Source organism: Cavia porcellus, unplaced genomic scaffold (genome assembly GCF_034190915.1).
Source record: "Cavia porcellus strain 051 isolate PalLab524CR breed Dunkin Hartley unplaced genomic scaffold, mCavPor4.1 scaffold_4, whole genome shotgun sequence".
NCBI classification, from domain to species: Eukaryota; Metazoa; Chordata; class Mammalia; order Rodentia; family Caviidae; genus Cavia; species Cavia porcellus.
The window spans coordinates 55,655,330-55,669,715 of NW_026947487.1; positions in this window are offsets into that span (position 1 = coordinate 55,655,330).

A 14,386-nucleotide genomic window follows, 5' to 3' on the forward strand; every position below is an offset into this window, starting at 1 on the left:
TCAAAATAAAATTTAAAAAATGGCCGAGGAGGTAGTTCAGTGGTAGAGCACTTGTCTAGCATATGTGAGGCCCTGGGTACAGTCCTTAGAGCTACACACACACACACACACACACACACACACACACCCCAACCTGAATTTCAGAAAGATGAATAATATTGAACCCCTGCCACAGGTCTAGTGTGCTATCTCTGGAAGATGACAGCTGCCCCTGTCCCTTGTTTGGCTCAGGTTTCTGGTCTTTCTTCTTATATTCTATTTTTACATAGTTAAATTTATTAATCTTATTTTATGGGTTCTCATCTTTGTATCATGCTTAGAAAGGCCCTGTTACTTTTCCCTCATGTTAGCAATCTGTCATTATTCATTTACTGTTTTCATTCCAATTAAATTTTTATGTATCCAGATTTTGTTGTGACGTGTAAGGGCTAGGGTCAGGGTTAGGGTTACTCACACTCGGCCCTCTCCGGAAGTGACAGCTCTCTGCAAGACAGAGGGGAAGGTACTCCTCCTGCAGTCTTCCCATTGTCCCCTGCAGGTCACACTCATGTTACCATGCTCATTCAACTGTTTCTCTTCTTTCTTTTCTTTCCTGGGAGAGGAGTTAAATCTCATTTTTGTGCTGCCATTTTGTCACGTGGCCTCGTCACTGTTTGGTGTCACCAAGGGCTGGAGCCAGACCTTCCCTTCACAGGACAGTCTTCCTGCCACAGCTCTGGGGCTCAGGCTGAGCATTCTCAAATGACTGCAGTGCCCCTAATTCCCCAGTCAGCTGCAGGCCTCTGTATGATGAGTCATACCTTCTCCCTGCCCAAGACGTTTCCTCTGTTAATTTTAACTAATCACTCACTCTTCTTTTTTTTGAAACTCCCATTAGTCAGATATTTTACTCCTCTATAAATTATCTGTAACTTTTATATTACTTCTCCATTTCTTTTTTTCCTCCAAAAACAGGATCTTGCTGTGTAATTAAAGTTGGCTTGAATTCACTGTATAGCTCAAACTGGCCTCAAGTTTAAGACCACCCTCCTGCATCAGTCTCTTGAGTTCTGAGATTTCTGGCATACACCACCATACCTGACTGTGTCTCTATTCCTTTGAGATATGTTCTGAAAGACTTTTTTGACCCTAAACTCCCCCTATTTTGTGTATTTTAAGTTCAGCAATCATATTTCAAGCATTGTTCCTACTCTCTGCCTGTTCCTCACACTACCCTCTTCTTGCATTGTAGATATGCAATTTAAAAAACATTTTCTGAGAATAAATACTTGTAGTTGAATTATCTTTGGTCTTCCAGCTTAGTTATCACCTCCAAGGTCTGCCATTGTCTCTACAGGTTCTCAATCTTCTCTGCATTATTGACTTCTCCTGAAAGCCTTGGGTATGGGAGAACACACAGGAAACAAACACAGGAGCAGCCCACCGTGCCACAAGGCCCCAAAGGGTGTTCCAGTGTGCTTAGACTGCAGAGACAAAGCTAGACCATGACACTCCTGAGTGTCAAGGGCAGGTGTGTGTATGGAGTCACTCATGAGAACCCCAGCAGCCCACATGATGGGCCACAACCACCTCATCTCTCCTGCAGGATCCACTGTAGCATAGGTCATTTTCCTGCTTATATCAGTCAGGATTTACTAGAAAAACAGATATAACACAAGATATACAGATGTATAAGAAACTATAAGATTGGCTTATGATGGTCAGCCACAGAGTTAGATGGAGAAGCATGCAGAAGTTCTCAGTCCAAGGTCTGGAGCTCACTGCAGCGTCCTATGTGAGTCTGTATTAGGAAGCCAGTTGGTCTGCGATGGAAGGCTGAAGAATCTACACCAGAAGGCTGAAGGATCTAAGGCAGGAGCTGCAAGGTCTATGCTAGAAGCCAGGAGATGATATCCATGCTGACGGAGAAGACTAGAGCTCCTTTGAAGAACAGAAGCAAATCTGTTTTTCCTTATTTCCCCTTTATATCATCCAGGTGGCCGAGTTGCCCCAGAGCAGGACCTCAACACCCTAGGGTATAGAGTTATTGAGCCACATTAGTTAAGCATGTAAACTTCTCAAGTTGACACAATCAACCAAGCACTACACTGCTGGTCTCTGATCCAAGGTATGCAGAGAGGCTGGACACATTACCCTCAGCTCAGCCCTTTAGGCTGCTGAAATTCACACTCTTGGATCAATCTGTTTCCTAAGAGAAGGTCTGCCTCAGATGGGACAACATACACAGGGAGAATTGTGAAGGCTCTGGGAGAAAGTCCATCTCAAATGAGACAACACACACAAGGGACATTGGGGAGATCCTGGAAGAGGGTCCATTTCAGAAGGGCCCAACCCACAGGGGATGTTGGGAAGGCTCTGCTGCAGTGTCACTTGGAAATCCCTGTGTCACAGAGTTTTGAGAAGATCCATGACTGCTTACTCATCCTCTCACTCTACTCCACAGGATGCAATGTGCTTCCTGAGGCAGTCAGGACACTGATTTTATTCATTGTGCCTCATCTTCCTGCTTTGCTCTCTTTTCTGAGCCAGAGAACCCTTTATAGTAAAAGGCTGAGGACTGCACTGGTATGCCAAACTTCCATCTTGGTGAACAGAAAACCAGCAGCCTTTTAGGAATGGCCATGTGACCCATTTCCCTGTGTGCCCACCATAGTGGCTTTCCTAATTGGGAAGAATTATATCAACTTATTTCCTAATCACCAGCATCTTTTAAAAGCAGGTCTCAAAAGCAAATCATCACCTCAAGTTCACAGGCAAGATGTCACCATGCATCAGCTTGAATTTAAGGTACCAGGTGTGGACTGCTGCAACAGTGGTTTTTCTGAATTTTTATGGGATCTAGGGCATTTTCTTCAGACAAAAGTAAGCACAACACCAACATATTAAACATTCAGGAAAAGCTGCCCCAACATACCTACCCCCAAACTTCCATCCTGAGAGAGCTCCAGGTAACCCAGGGGACAATGGCCAAGAGAGCACATGGGCTGTGGAGGCTGCAGGGCTCTGAAAGTAGCTTCTCTGGGAGCACAGAGAGGCTGAACTTCTCCTTGGAGGGGTCCAGCATGTTGGTAGCAGCAGAGAGCAGCAGGATTGGGTAGACGTAAGGAGAGGTAAAGGTAGGGAGGGAATAGGAAACTTTGGCTTTGGCAGTGAACTGAAAGTACCAGGCAGTGCTAATCAGTGTGGTCCTTTTGGAGATTAGAGGTCAGAAATGAGCCTGAAAGGGGCCCTGTTAACGCTAGCTGTCCAGAAACTCCTCCACTGAGTAAACCACATCTGCCTTGAGAGCCTTCAAACAAGAGGAAGAATCTTCAGACCCCAAGGCCACTTTGCACCCTCCTTCCTCTCCCCTTCCAGGTCCAAGTGGAGATACACGGGAATGAAAGCCACTACTCACATCTCACACCTCCCAGGAAGGCAGTAGTAACTTCCTCAACTACATTCCTAGTCAAACCTGTACCTGTCTCATCCTTGACACAAAGACAGAGGCTGTGATGTTCTTAGAATGAGAGAAATTACTACTTTGAAATAATTTGGGATGTTTCTGACACCAAGATCTATGTGGAGGGAAATGTCACTGGACTAAGAATTGGAACTGATCTCTTGGCACCTCTACACTCAATGTCTGTGGAAAGGAGTAGCTGAATCTGCCTTGTAAGGTGCAAATGACTTTTACTGGTTCCTGGTCTGCATGCCATTTTACCAGTGATCACTTATATTTTTAAAAATTAGGGGACCCAAGAATGCATTTGGCCCTGGGATAATACGGACTGCTTTCCTGAATGTGTAACTCACTTTTGTCTTAGGTAACATGCTTCAAAATCTCATCAGTTATTACAAACAAAACAGCAAGCAATAGGAAAGAGCGGAGGCACTCAGAGAGGTGAGGGTCCTCATTTAAGATCACTGTGATAAGCTGTATACTGCCAGCACCTATGTATGAACACATCTGGGTCTGCACTTGTACTCCAGTGGCTTCCTGGCCTCAACAGACACTGGCTGCACTGCAATGCACATTCACAAAGTATGCAGCCTAGGAAATTCGAGGCGCTTTGGCATCCTCCATTGGGAAATGAGCTTCAACATCTTCCTGATTTTTCCTGATATTTTAGAAGTCCTCTCAAGCAGAATCTGAACTTTTCTGCAAAAGAGGTTGGGATAGACAAATATCATCATGAACGACACAAGTTGGGAAGAGGAGCAGTTTGCCTTTTCGGAATACGATTCTCCAGAGTTCTCTATGCTTGCATCAAGACAGAAGCAATTACTGGAAGATTCTGGAGACTGCCATAATCTGGAAATTTCTTGCAGATCTCAGTTTGAAAAGTGATTGGGTTTGAGTATTAGCTGACAATGATCAGAGGTTCATGGAAATGTTGGAGCACTCAGTCTCGTGGAATGGCTTTGGGCCCCATCCTCCATTTCCTTTTCTGAAGTCTATTTCAAGTTGCTGTGCACTGGTAGGAAGTAGCTCCCAGCACCCCAAGTTTGTGAATAGCTCAGGGGTAAGCTGCATCCAAATCCCAATTCCAGTTTCTAAAGAGCTGATTTCATTGATTTAAAGGGCCAGAGCAGGAATGGGGATCCCAGGGAAAGAACAGGCAGATCCAGGGGCTAGCGCCTCATGAAGGGGGCAGATAACCTGAGTGCCTTCAATTCATACGAATAGGAATGTGACAACAGAGAGCAGAGAGGATTTATGTTCTAGGAAGCTGGAGATGGGCTGAGACAGGGTGAGGGCCTTGTTCCCACCAAGCCTGCGATAGAACTTCTAATCCCTCCGACTCCCTGAGATGCTTTCCTTCTTGGATACTGAAGCTGAACTGATTTATCCAAGTGACGATTTTCACTAGGATGTAGAACCATGCCAGCCATTACCCACTAAGAAGGTTCACCTTTCTAGAAGTCCAAGACACTTCCTCAATAGTTGAGTGTCTACTGTGTTGTCAGGTTTATTTCCCTGCCAGTTGGAGGAGAGAATATACTGTGTAGGTCAGTTGTGTTTTGCAATTTTTCTCCAAGGGAAGGATTCATGCCAAAAATACTTATGAACTTGCTTCCTCATTTTTATGATGGTGAAAATCGTTGGTTTATTTATTTACACTATTACATCCACATTAAATTTGCAGCAAGGCATAGCTCACAGCTGGGGCCTTATTTCTTCCTAGGTGCTAAGAGAATAACAGGCCCTGGAGGTCTCCAGCTACAGCCCCCAGCACTCAGAAACACATGCCTCCTGTTCTGCTTGTGGCTTGCTGCAGACTCCTGGGACTGTGCAGATGACTCAGCACACACAGCCTGGTAGGATATAAGGGACCCCAGGCCCTCCACCCAGGCTTTTATGTGTCCAGCCTTCCCTGAGAGCTCTGCACAGCTCCTGCAGGCAATGCTGCTGTTTGTCCTCCAGGATTGGCTGCCACACTGAGATTCCACTGTTCCTGCCTGTGTCACCCCAGAGGGAACCCTTCCTTGTAGATGACAGACTTAAAGATTAGTAAGTAGGGACAAAAAAACAGCTGCTCTAAAATGTCACAAAAGCTGTTGTTGTTCCGTTCTGAAAGTGTTGTACATTCCATAGCCTGATTAAAAAAGGAAACTAGGGTAGACCCAGGGACCTGGGTAGGACAGGGTACTTTTGCAAACAGGAACCAGAGTGCCTGACTAAGGCACATCCACTGCTGTGGTTTCCCACTACATCAAGCATTGTAAACTCCTGGCATGAACACCCTGAGGTCATGACATGTCCTGTTTCCCAGCAAAACTTGCCTGAAAATTCACACCTACCCTCCACTCACCCAGGCATGACCCACAGCTTCCTTTCCTGGGCTTCTCCAAGGATTCTTATGGGCCAGAAACTAAGAGCTGAGTGCTCTCTGGTCTGTGCTTTCCCTGCAGATGTCATGGAACATTGGCACCAGGAAAGCCAGAAAGGGCAACCCACAGAAGTATCCAGCTCATGTGATTAAGAACTGTGTGAGCTCAGGATGGCCAGGTGCCAACAGGTGGAGGGTTCTGTCTCTGTATGAGAAAAATCTTGTCTTGTCCCAGACTGCCAGAGCTCAGCAGATATCAGAGTGGTGTTCAGGATGTGGGGCATCTGTAATGCTGTGATCAAGGCTTACTTTGCACATCAAATAGATTTTTAAAAAATAGCCCAATAAATATGATAAAATTCATTTTAAAAATTAAAATCATACCTTCTCACATATAGCAAATTAATTTTCCTAAGATGTTGTCTAAGCTTTGAGTCTTCCACACTTAAGAGACAATGGTTTTGCACTTGCTTGTTCAGTTAGTCTTCCAGTCCCAGGCGACTAGCTACACTACCTCATCAGGTGGGAGCATGGATGACCAGTGTCTGCAAGGACTGCAGCTCTAGCTTCCCAATAACACAAGACAGTCACCAAAAGACACATATTAGTACAGCTTGCCTTTATTCTAGGTCAGCACCTGAAGAACATACCCAGAGCAGGAGTAAAGACTTGGTGAATCTTTCCAAACAATGGTTCTGAGAAGATATTTCATATTATAAGGTACAGCAAGGATCATGGCTCATGCCTGGCAAGCAAAATCCCATAATGTGAACAAACACAAAAGCCCCCCAGACACCCAACAAATAGACCCAGAAAACTCTAAAAGATCTCTTGTCACTGCAAGCCACAGTGATGACCCTGTCCCATTCCTGACCTCAGAAGTATGATGCTTAATTTCCAAATATATGGGTTTTCCTGGAAATCTGCTCTGAATGTTTTCTGTATGATTCCAGCCCTCTGAAATGTTGACAACTCATTGGCCAGCATACAGGCAAATTCTGCACATTTTGAAAAAGTTTCTTCTGTGCCTAAAACTATAGAACCTATAACTTGGTAGAGATTTTGTTTTGAGTCTTAGTCCTTATGACATAATGGGTATAGCTGTCCTATCCTCCCCTGATGACCTATTCCCCAGAGTCCCTGTCTACCTTCAGGTTTCTGAGGTTCTGGTCCTGGCTTTCAGGTGATATCACTATTCAGGTATAGGACAGTGGTCTTGCTAGGACCACTAGGGAGGAACGCTATGCCTTTTCTCAGCATCAATCTACCATTACCCTGACTTCAAGTTTAGGGGCTGTCGACTGCTGAACCATTGTAAGCTCCCACTTCTCTACCTTAGCTTGTGTCTATTGCAGTTACTTGGAGTCTCCTTCTGATTCTTCTGGTCATTTCCTACTGGACCTGATTCTCTTGCCCAGCTCAGAACTTTACCCAGGTCCTGAAGGGCCTCAGGGATAGTGTCTGAGCCCTGGCACAAGGCATGAAGAACAGCTTAACCATAGTTTCCAGCTCCTGATGGTGAGGTCCAGTCTTAGCTGTGTCCCAGATTGTTGTAGGAATGGGCTGGCTCAGCTGCACAGCCCTCCTTACATAAATGGGCATCTCTGCATCTCATTAGGTCAAGTGCCCATATGACTTACACAGAACATGGCAGAGGATACCCATGGCCAATAGTTGTGGGCACATTTGTCCCTAAGCTGAATGAATCTGAGGGAATTTGAGATTTGTTCTTAAAATATAATTTCTATAGACTAACAGTGGAGACATTTGGTTGATTTTAATGATCAGTACCTTTGATGGAAGGGCAGAAGACATAAAACCAAAGCTAAAAATACAGTTAAAGACACTTAAAAGAACTGGGGGTATAGCCAGAAAGAGTATGTGGCTAGTGGGTATGAGGCTCTGAGTTCCATCCCTAGTGCCACAAAAAATGATCTTAAGGATCTTGTTGTATTATATACCAAAAACTATATATTATATTTTATATAATAATCTGTTATAATGTAACACCCTTACAGGGCATCACTTGGTAATATTTCAAGGCAATTCTAACAAACACAATATTAAAATTAACATTTTACAAAGCATCAATTAAGGTTAAAGCTGAATACAAAGGTATTACCTGCATAATCATAACCAAAAATAGGCTGTTGTGTTGGTTTTCTGCAGGGTACCAACAGAAATTATGTAATATTAAACATTCAAATGTAGTCCAAGATATTTTTTCTCTGCATAATATAAAATCCATAAAATATAATGTGGATCAAGGGAATCTTGGCACACAAGTACATTTGCAGAAACCAACACTGATATCATTAACTGAATTCTCTAGACCTCCCACCTTTCCACTTTCATGAGTAATCCCCTGCTGCGTATAAATTTCCATCTTCAGGACAGATTGAAAGGAGCTGCTCCTTAGCTGGCTCTTCCAGCCTGATACTGCTGAGAACCAAACTTCCTTGTGCCTGGCAGGTGCAATGAAGGCCAGGGCACATAGATAGGGGTGGGCTTTATGGCTTTCCAGGGCCAGGTCTGATTTTTCAGACTCTACTGCCAGGTTGCATACACTAGCAACATTAGCTGGCCAGCAAGTCCCTGAAGAGCAAATATAGCTAGACTCCTGGTGAATGGCTCTGGAAGTGTCCCCGAACTCACTCTATCAGTCCAGGTACATCCACATCACCTGGATGCCCACACAGCAGAGAGATTTTACATGTCTTACATTTTACACTCACTTTCCCCTCAGTTCATGTGTCATCCAGCTGATTGTGTCCAGGCAGAACACATCTTCAACTGCCCTTCAAATTGGCAACTACACTGAGTACTATCAGAGACTTCTCCACATGCTGGACACAGAGACCCTGCCAGAAAGATGAAAGACAAGGCCTGCAGACAGAAAGCCCTACAGTCTGCACAATTCCTAGGGTTTCACCTGGAATCACTTAGCACCATCAATACTGCTTTTCCATCATCCTTGCTAACAGACATTTTCCGGGTACCTCCTGAATATCAGGGTTGTATTAGTTGTGTTAGATAAAATACCTGACAACTTCAAGAAGGAGAGTTTCATTGGGCCCATAGTTTCAGTCCATGGTTGGCAGACTCCAAGGCAGGACAGCAGACATGATGGGGCAGATGCTTAGCAAATCATAGCTAAGAAGCAGAGCTCAGGGGAACACTTATCAGAGAGGAAGGGATCAGAGAACATCTATAGTGTCTGACATCACACCTCGATGACGCATACAGACACAAACAGAAGCGTGCTTCACTAATCTCCTGGGTATTGAATCTAGTCAAGTTGCCTGTTACGATTAATGGTCACAATCCACCCTATCAACTGGATAACCAGAAACATCTTAAAACATAATCTTCAAAGACAATAGCAAGTTCATAATTCTGTCTCACATAATATAACTATACTACACAAAACCTGAAATGTACTAATTCCCTCCCTAAAATCTCAACATTTTTCAAAAGGCCAAATCCAAGTCTCTTCTGAGATTTAAGGCAAACTCTAAGCTGTGAACTTCTGTAAAAAACAATTTACAAAAAAATTACATAATTCCAATGTATATTCCCATTACTAAAGAGAAATGGAAGATAGAAAAAAATATGACCAAAAGAAGACTGGAACCCAGTAGGACAACAATCTGGTTCTTGAGCTCTATGTCTGGTATCTAGGCCACATGGTAATAAGTGCGTTCCAGAGAGTTTGGGCAGCCCCACCCCATAGCTTTGCTGGTTGTAGTGCCCATAGCTTCTCTTTTAGTCTGATTCCACTCACTGCCTGCAGTTTTTCTCAACAGACGTTCCATACTCCTGGCACCTCCAACTTCCTGGGGTTTCTATCACCTCTGCCTTCATTTCCACAGTCGTTTCACACACTACCCACTTAGGGGTTCCTTGCCTGGTTTTATGGTTTGTGTCTAAGTGTCCCTCCAAAGCCTCATGTACTTTTAGATGGGACTTTTTTAGAGGCAACTGAATTTGGAGTTTGTGATTGATTTATATTGCAGTGCTGGTAGTAAAGGTGCTGGAATTGGGGCTGGGGATATAGCTCAGTGGCACAGCACCTGCTTAGCAACCGCAAGGTCCTAAATTAAATTCCTGGTACTTCCCCCTGCAAAACAAAACAAACAAACAAACAAAAAAACAATGTTGGGATTAAGAGTGAGTTATTTCCGGATCAGTCCACTGATTGAATTGACAACATCTTAATCAGTCTGGATAAGATAAAAGGGGCAGGAAGAGGCTTCTCACTCCTGCTCTTGTTGCTTTTTCTGTCTTCTGCCAGCATGCAAGAGTGCCCCTCTGCCATGTTTCTCTGAGAGATAAGTAAACATTCTCTCTTTAACTTTTGGTGTTGAGTATTATGTCTCAGCAATGAGAGAAAAGTAAATAAGACATCTGGCATGCCAGGCCTTCTGTTCAAGTCTGAGTAGAAGCCTTCCTGACCCCACAACTGTTACATTCTGAACACTGGTCAAACCACTGTCAGGTAGATGATGCTGCCCATGGCAACAGTGGCTTCTGGGTAGTTAGATAGCTCAGCACAGTGAAATGAATCCCAGGGAACAAATTTCCTAGAATCCCCTTCTCAAGTAGGGGACCCACGGATTTTTTTTTTATAAAATAAAAGGTTGACATTTTTATTGCACCTTTGAGCCTGTGACAAGTAGAACTTTCCTGATTTCTTAAGTGTCTTCAAGGCATCTTTCTTCTTGCCCTTGTACAAAGTACTTGGTTTCTTTTTAATTATACTAAGCTCCAGCAACTACAACTACTTTGGCCTCAACTTCACAAGTGAGCCAAAATTTAAGTTTTTCAAATTTTTATGTTCTGCTTTTTGTCCCCAATTTTTACTATAAATCTGGCTTAAAACAGCCAATAGAACCCTTTTTATGGCCTTAATAATGGGTTGCCTTGAAATTTCCTCCACCAAACAGATAGCCCACTATCCTTCATTACAGTTTCTTACAAAGTCTGAGAGCATGGGCAAAATGTAGACAAATTTTTTTTGCAACAGTGTAATGGCCTCTGGTCTGTCAATGGAGTGCTTGTTCTCACATGAGACCTCCTAATCCTGGTCTTACTGTTTTCATTCCTATCAAAGTTCTGGCCTTCTAAGCTCCAGCCAGAACTCATCAAGCTCTGCTTTATAACATTCCAGACTTTCTATAGCCAAATCTTTCCAAACTCCTCCCACAAATCAAAGGATTTTGAACCACATGGTCATGTATAATTAGAATAATTTTCCTATCTCTAGTACCAATTTTTTTAGCCAACTTTCTAATTGCTGACAAAATACCTGACATTCACAATTTAAAGAAAATGAGATAATTTGGCTCACAGTCCTAGGGGGTTCAGTCCATGGTCAATTGGTTCCAAGGCAGGAAGATTATGATAGAAGGGTATGACAGAGCAAAGCTGCATAGTTTATGTCAGCCAGGAATCAGAGCACGGGAACAACATCAGAGAGGAAAGGACTAAGAACCATATATATTTCCAGTTATGGTTTAGATCTAAAATGTCCCTGAAATGTCACATGTGTGTAAGGTGACTGAATCATGAGATGCTGTATTCTTTAGTGGATGCATCCTTTGGTGAGTTTAGTGGCTGAATATGCTGCTAGGAATGGGGCTTTGATGAAGGTGGATCTCTGGAGGGCGTGACCTGGAAGAGAGTATTCTTGTTGCTCGCTCCTCCCTTCTCTCTCTGCTTCCTGGCTGCCTGGATTGAACATCTTTCCTCTGCTACACCCTTCCACCATGGTGTTTCTGCCTTGAAGCCAGCCAACCATGATGGAAGTCATGAGACAAAATAAACCTCTCCTCCCTTAAGTTGTGGAGAGGGTGTTGTATACTTTGTGTCAGTGGCGTGCATGTTGACTAACATAATGTGATCAAGGTCACACTTCCATGACCCACACAGACACTTAGAAGTGTGCTGTTCTAATCCTGAAGGAATTTCTTTTCTTCTCTTTTCTTTTCTTTCTTTTTTTTTTGTACTGAGAATTGAACTCACAACCTTGTGTTGAAGGAATTTCTTAATTGAGTTTTAATTATTACCATTAATAATCACAGGTATCATTCTATTTATTTTGACAAATAACTGTAAATGAGTAAAGGAAATTATTTGTTTTAATAGAATCTCAGAATATAATGAGCAGATTTTATAAGCTAAGAAACCTTAGTTAAGGCTATGTCTTCCGGTACCGACTGTGTTGTGAGGTAGCAATTCTTGCATCCATTTTCTGCCATAGAAGTACATTTTTCTTTCTTTTTTTTATTAAGAACCAGAACTTTAAAGTAACATATTACTCTTCTATGAGGTCAAAGAGATTATATTTTTAAAATTTTATTTAAAGAAAGACTAACAAAACAGAAAATAGGCAGAAATAATACATATGTTCAGAGAAAAAAATAAGCAGTAAGAAATCACTAGTTGACATTTACATACTGTCATTTTACAAATAGTTGTTCAAGATACAAAAATGGAACATGTAAAGTGGGAATTCAAACAGTGAGACTGCAAACAGTTCTGTTCAACTGTCCAACAAAAACTTAATAACATGGTTGTCAACCCTATATAACATACATGCAGTTATCCATATCTTTGTTTATGTTTAAACAAACTAAAGCAGGTTAAAATCATTCTGAACAAAGAATAATAGCACTGCTGGATTTCACATCATGACATTCCAGGATCAATACTGAGTAATTTAGTGTCTTTTTAAAAAATTTAATTAAAAGAAAGACTAAACAAAACAGAAAACAAGTAGAAATAATACATCATTTCAAAAAAATAAATAGTAAGAAATCACTAGTTGATGATTACAGATTGTCTTCTTACAAATAGTTATTCAAGATACTAAAGTGGAGCATATTAAGTGGGGATTCAAACAGTGAGATTGCAAACAGTTCTGTTCAACTATCCAACAAAAATTTAGAAATATGGTTATCAATCCTATACACTTAAACATACATGCAGTTATCCATATCTTCAATTATGTTGAGATTGAATAAGCCCAAACAGGCTAATATCACTCTGAACAAAGAATAATACTATTTCTGGGTTTCACCTTATGACACTCCAGGATCAGCACTGGGGATTTTAGTGTCTCTTTTTCTTCAAAGTATCTGTTCATTTCATCATGTGTTGTAAGATCAGTTCTCATAAACTGTTTATAGATTCTATACATGCATGAGTCTTAACATGTATTTCTATCCTTTCTATATTAGAGGGAGAAACAAAACAAGCAAGACAAAACAAAACATATTCCTATAAACACATGAAATTAAATAAACATATAAGACCATTGTACAAAGAGTTCTACCATAGTTCCTGTGTTGTCTCTTGTTATCTCCAATAGAATTGGCTATTCATCAGACATAGTACAATTGAATATATCAGTACATAACAGTATTAATAAAAACACAACTTTGTAAACCAGCAGTTATCCCAACCAGAATGTGTATCATAGAGTCTTATCATCTTCAGTGTAGTTGCCTATAGTCTCAGACTTGATACTATCAATCATATCAGTTTTGAATAAAATCTTCTCTCTTCATTCTTTTATGCTCTTTTTTTGCCATCAGTTGTCTGCCTATCTTCTTCATTCTGTTTTCTGCTCCATTCATTGAAGCCTCTCTGCCACTGTTCCTAGAATCCTAGCACTTTTCTCTCTCTCTAGAATGCCCTGCAGTATTCTCTGTAGAGTTGGATTGGTCGAATTTCCCAGTTCCTCTTTGTCTTGGAAGCATCTTGCTTCTCCATTAATTTCTAGAGACAGTTTATCAGGGTATATCAATCTGGGATGGAGGTTATTTTCTTTCAGGGCTTGGAATATTTCACTCCAAGCTCTTCTTGACTTGATGGTTTGTGTGAAGATGTCTGCCATTATTCTGATGGGCCTTCCTTTATAGGTTATCTGTTTCTTGTGTCTAATAGCTTTTAATATTCTGTTCTTACATTGAATTTCTGGGATCTTGATTATTATATGCCTGGGTGTAGCTCTGTTTTGGTTGTAGGTGGCTGTATGCCTCATACATCAGAATATCATTTCCTTTTCCTATGTTTGGGAAGTTTTCCTTAATTATTTCTGTGAATAACCTTTGTTTGTACCCCTGCTTCTTCATTCACATTCTTTATTCTCAAGTTATAGATCCTCTTGTCATCTTCTAGCCTTTGTATTGTTACTGCTTGTTTCCTTGTTATTTGTAAAAAGTTTTTCCTTTCATAATCTCACATTGCAAAACTGTCCTCCAGTTTGAATAATCTATCCTTAGTTTCTTTCAAGCTGATTTGCCCTGCCATCTTTTCATAGAGTTTTTAATTTCCTGATAATCTCTTTGAATCTACTTCATGTATTCTATATTTTTTATATTCTTCATCAAATGGTTCTCTCCTTTGAGTTCCTCCCTTCTTCCATCTGTGTCTGCTTGAGGGGGTGCTTAGTATCTCTTTTATTAATCTTCTTATATCTTGCTTTACTTGGCTAAATATTTCACTTTTGAACTTGTCTATGAGGTCCTGAATACATCTCTTTATGTCCACTGGTGCCATGTCTGATA